The sequence below is a fragment of the Nanorana parkeri genome, unplaced genomic scaffold (genome assembly GCF_000935625.1).
Source record: "Nanorana parkeri isolate BGI_ZX_2015 unplaced genomic scaffold, ASM93562v1 scaffold304, whole genome shotgun sequence".
Lineage (NCBI taxonomy): Eukaryota > Metazoa > Chordata > Amphibia > Anura > Dicroglossidae > Nanorana > Nanorana parkeri.
Genome location: NW_017306572.1, coordinates 216,503 through 222,502, shown reverse-complemented (window position 1 = coordinate 222,502; position 6,000 = coordinate 216,503). Strand labels below are relative to the sequence as shown.

Here is a 6,000-nt window from a genome sequence, read left to right as displayed (position 1 = left end):
CGCTCGGCCAGCTTCGGCTTTCAGCACGGCTCAGCCGAGCCGATGCATATGCGTTCGGCTCGGCTGAGCCGCTCGGCCATGATCGGGAGCTGTACGGGCTATTGTGAATAGCCTGTACAGCACCCCTTCGGTTTTACTGAACCGAAGGGGTCCTGGGGCCGAAGCTAGCCGAAGGATCGGCCGAAGCTACGGCCAGATCCTTTGGCAGCTTCGTGAATAGACCCCTTTTCTCTGGGACCAAAAGGGGTAGGAAATCAACAATTTTATAGCTGTCACAGAAATAAGGTGAGGACAAGTCTTCCAAAGCTATTTCCTCTCATTTTCTGTTATGTTTCCTAGACAGTAAGCAAATTAAAATGTCCCCAATGGAACAAATACAGCAAAAAAAAACAAAACATGAGTAGGGTATATATTTTAAATCAAAGGGAAAATGATAATGCATTCATGTAGTATCAAACAAATGCTTAAGAGCTGCAAAGTCTGACAAGAGAGTAGAAAGGACTTGGTTGTCGTTTGCCATACCTGAATTATTGTAGCACAAGCTAGCCTTTGATTTCAAAGGACGTGCATTTCTTGTCTATGGTTGCAAAAACATGTTATTTTGAATTTCCAGTTACATGTCTTATTGTTTAATTTTCTGTTTAGAGAGGTATGGACTTTTGAATCACAGTGGGGAAGTTTACTCTGAATTCCCTCAATCCAACAGACAAGCCGAGAGGATTAGAGACTATACCACATTTTTTGAAGAAGTTATTTAGTACAGGTGTTGATTTACACATAGTACTTCTCCATCAACTGAATACACATGTTCAAATATTATGCCTGTTCAACGGCTAATGAAATACGTTTTGGGAAGTGCTTAACTTAAATACAGTCTTTCACATAAAATATATGACGTTGTTAAAACTACAAGAAAAAGAAACAAACAAAAGTCCAGTTGCTGTGCCAAAGATCTTTCAAGTTTCCATCCAAGTGTAAGTTTGAAGGTGCAAACAAGAAGGTTGGTTTGAAGGTTGCAAAAAAATGCAAACTACATTTTTATTAAATAGTTGTAAACAAACTTAATCACCAAATATTTTCTATTTTCTGCAGTTTTTATGAGAGATACTTGTAAAAGTCAATGAGAATATATGAACACTACAGGCTGTAAAAAGTGGATTTTTTAAAAACATGTATATAAAAATGGCAGCCAGTAGTGGTCCTAGGGTCTACATCAGATCCTTGTTCATACAATATTGTCAGCCCAGGGTTAGCTTTTAGAGAAATGTTTGCTATTAGGGATGTGACTTAACTGGTTATGGTAATTAGAATGTAGTAGTTAAACGATTTTAATAGGTTATAATTTGAGTTGTAATAAAGTTGTCATAATTAAGTTGTTAAAAGATTTGTGTGGTTGTCAGGATTATGTGTGATATGGATATGCACTACACAGACTCTGGGAGTATGAGAGCTGTAAATTGTACTACTATCTATATCTAATACTAATCATTGATACTGTGGCACTTAGGGGACAACATTCAGGTACTCATTTATCAATATCCATTTCCTGTTATACTTTGCCGGATTACATCATATTGCAGCCTGCATTTTGTAGTCCATTTATAAAACACAGGCCATGGTATGAAGTCTATGGTATCCAACATCGTTTTTTCTGTTTAACATAGCACCTTACCCATTGATTGGAGGAGATACAGTTAAATAACTTTAACAAGTCAGGTCTTTTATGCAGCACATCACAGTGCTTTGTAAATCTGCATTTTTTTATGGCCATACTGCTGCTTTATAAATCAGACATCAAGGGGTTGATTTACCAAACGCAAATAGGCCTTTACAAGTAAGTTTCACTTTGCAAGGGGATTTCCACTTTAGCTTAGTGAATGGTTAAAATCCATTATGCTAAGAATACCCAAACACTAGCAGGGAAAATAAAACAAGATTTTTTTTTGTTGTACATATTGAATGATGGAAGTCATCAGGGCTTTACCTCATTCACTAAGCTAAAGTGTGAATTCTCTTGCAAAGTAAGCAGCCTATTTGCCTTTATGTATTACACAGTAGTGTATAACTTCATCACTATTCCAAGTGAGTGTTCTACAACTATTTTGTTTGGACTATTTTGAACAGTGGTTTGCTCTGATGTACTTTCTATTTATTATCCATATATTGATCTAATCCAGTATTTGGAACTGGAAGAGCAGTTCCACCACTAGTAGTGAGCTCTGTATGCAGCACATTTATACCTTCTTCCTTCATAAAAGTTGAATCTTTATCCTAGTGTTAAAGCTATGTTAGCTAAGTCCAATGTGGGACTGCTTCAGGAACACATTACATATTGCCATTTCAAAGTGTATACCATTGGGTAACAAAAACAAAAGATCAAAGACTAAACCGATATGTTAAAAAAAACGGTAAAACTACATGTTAAGGCAAAGAGAATGGCATTTATAAAATATAAGATGGAAGGGACGGCATTAGCGTTCCTTAAATACAAGGAATGTAACAAACAATGCAAACTAGTAATCCGGGAAGCTAAAATAGAATGCGAAAAGCATATCGCCACAGATAGTAAAAAAACCCCTAAAACATTCTACCAATATATTAACAGTAAAAAGGTAAGAAAGGAGCAGATAGGCCCAATAAAGGACGAAAACGGGAAGTTACTCACAAGTGACAAGGAGAGGGCAGAGGCGCTGAACAATTTTTTCTCCTCATTATACACTCAGGGAAACGGGTTCGACGTACGTGATAAAACACATAGTTCAACCGATAATATACCACAATGGTTGACGGAAAGCGGAATAGAACATAGACTTAAAATGCTCAATGCAAATAAAGCAGTTGGATCAGATAACCTTCACCCCAAGGTACTTAAGGAATTAAGCCAGGTTATAACAAGACCATTATTCCTAATTTTTAAGGATTCCTTAGTGACTGGTAGGGTACCATGTGATTGGCGGAGGGCTACGGTAGTTCCAATATTCAAAAAGGGGGCTAGATGCCAACCAGGGAACTATAGGCCGGTCAGTCTAACATCGGTAGTTTGTAAACTGTTAGAAGGTATAATTAAGGACTATTTGGTAAAATTTGTTAAGGATAAGGGCATAGTTAATGACAATCAGCATGGGTTCAGGAAAGACCGTTCCTGCCTGACTAACTTGCTAACTTTTTATGAGGGGGTAAGCAGAGATATGGATGGAGGGAAGCCGGTAGATGTGGTATACCTGGATTTCTCAAAGGCATTTGATACGGTACCACACAAGCGCTTACTACACAAGCTGAGGGCTATGGGCATAGATGAGGTGGTGTGTACGTGGATAGAGAACTGGCTACGGGAACGTGTCCAGAGAGTATCTGTAAATGGCACCTTTTCGGACTGGGCTAGTGTAATGAGCGGTGCGCCTCAAGGATCTGTGCTGGGTCCAATACTGTTCAACCTATTCATTATTGACATCGGGGAGGGAATAAATAGCCATGTTTCCGTGTTTGGGGTACTAGAAACGGATCGGGACAATATAACATTTTAGGAGGACCTGGATAAAATAAGGGAGTGGGCAATACTATGGCAGATGAGGTTTAATGCCGATAAATGCAAAGTAATGTACTTTGGACATAAAAATAAACAAATAGGCTATACAATCATGGGTATGCCGCTAGGGAAGTCAGAAATATAAAAATATTTGGGGGTCATTGTAGACCACAAACTGAATGGTAGCTTGCAGTGCCAAGCTGCGGTAAACAAAGCTAGCAGGGTCTTGTCCTGTATTAAGAAGGGGATGTATTGCAGGGACAAGTCTATAATTGTGCCTCTATATAGATCGTTGGTTCGGCCACATCTGGAGTACGCGGTCCAGTTTTGGTCACCGGTACTGAGAAGGGATGTCCTTGAACTGGAGAGAGTCCAGCGGAGGGCAACAAAACTAATTAGGGGAATGGAGGACCAGAGCTATGAGACAAGGCTTCTGACCATAAACATGTTTACGCTGGAATTAAGGGGGGATATGATTTTCATGTACAAGATGTTCAATGGTGACAGCAACATTGGCAACAAACTGTTTGAGATTACCTCCATTACAAAGACTAGAGGCCACCACCTAAAGTTGGTGGAGAAAAAATTCCAGCACAATGGGCGAAGAGGGTTCTTTACAGTAAGAGCGGTTAAGGTCTGGAACTCACTGCCATCGGCAGTGATTTCAGCCAAGAGTGTTGATTTGTTCAAGACATGTTTGGACGATTTCTTGAGGGACCGTAATATCCAGGGATACCAGTATCCCTAAGAATGAGATGATGCGTGGACCTATATGGGTTGGACTTGATGGACGTATGTCTTTATTCAACCCCAAATACTATGTAACTATGTAATGTGTTCCCTTTGTCATATGCCACATTGAGCTGCCTTTTTAGGACTTTGGCAGATCTAGGTCTTATGGTCTGTGGAAAGTTATTGTTGTTGAACGTTTTGGCTAGAACCTGTTAGCTGCCTTCCATCTTTTGTTTATAGTTTAGCATCTGTTCTGTTCGAGCCTTCAGTAAAGTAGCTAACTGGAAGCCACAGATGTAATCTGTTATGTATTGCATGGTGTGAGAACATATTATGGTGACTCTTAATACACAACATTAGAATTGTAGTAAAGCACATGGCATATAAACAAAAATAAAGTTTCCTTGCTCCGCTGATCTATTAAATCCTTGCGTCTAATCATTTCTGGCTTGACCAAAGACGTTTCATGTGAATCCTCAACAATCTAGCTGTTGCTTGTTTCTAGCTGCTTTTCCTTTTATGTTTCAAATATGCCTTAGTGCACAATTCCCGGGTCACAGTCTTTTGGGATTCTAATGCACTCTCTATCCATTATTGGCATATGTCAAATAAAACATTTTTTATTGCTTTATCAGTTAGCAAAGGATTCAATTATTTAGATACTTGTTGAATTGTTTTCAGCAACCAATATCTTATATTGCACAAGCAGCTCACTAATTTTGCTTATAGAAGTTACCAGTTGGACATGAATTTGAAACAAGGCCTTTTTGCTGCCTAGCATTACTGAATGATGGAAACACCTTTCATTTGTATCTCCTTTTATTGATCTCTGTTATTGATTCATGTTTCATTTTTCCTTAGAATCACAGAACCCTGGCATTCATGTTTCAAAAACTTTGTTGATTGCAACAATGCAACCTTTATTGAAAGGACACACAAGCCTCTTCCATACAGTGGGCCACATTTATAAAAGTTAAGGGTAGGGAAAATTGTCCTAAACAGTCTGGTATGTCCCACAGTGACCAGTCAGATTCTTTCTTTCATAAGGGGTGACTGCTAAAGTACTTCTAGATGTAACCCATTGTCTATTGGGCACCACTGACCAGATTGTGTGGGTTTAAAAAAGTTGAAATTATTGGATGCATTAAATTGTATATTCCAGAAAAGGAGCGATGTTTTTTGAAATATGCAGTGGACCAGGGTAGACAAACTTATTCAGTTTATTTCCCTATGCCATACCCTTAATTTAATCATCACGCAGGTTGTTTCCCCTTTTTTACTGTTAAGAATTCTCTTTTACAAAATATGCAATGGAAAAACATTTTCTTCTCTTTCAGTACTTTTATTTTATTGTTTTTGGTGTCCTGTTACACCGAGAAGATTGCATTTTTCCCTCTTATATCCCTATTTGAAGAATACAATCCCTTTAATAAATACAAGAGCACATTATTCACACTAGATACTTACAAACTATTTTCTACCCCCTGCCATTCCATAAATTGGAGAACCATTGTAGTTTTATATACATGTTTTTAAAAAAATCCACTTTTTACTGCCTGTAGTGTTCATATATTCTCATTGACTTTTACAAGTATCTCTCATAAAAACTGCAGAAAATAGAAAATATTTGTTAATTAAGTTTGTTTACAACTGTTTAAAAAAAAAAATCCAGTTTGCATAATTTTGATTTTCTACATGCTGGAACTTCCTGTATGGCAGGTTTTTAGATAATGGAACCTGAA

General features: G+C 38.0%; 1 protein-coding gene across 1 annotated transcript in view; it reads left to right on the top strand.

The window, feature by feature from the left end:
- Positions 1-6,000, top strand: part of COBL (cordon-bleu WH2 repeat protein) — a 246,178-nt gene that overhangs the window by 202,480 nt on the left and 37,698 nt on the right. The window lies entirely within an intron of this gene.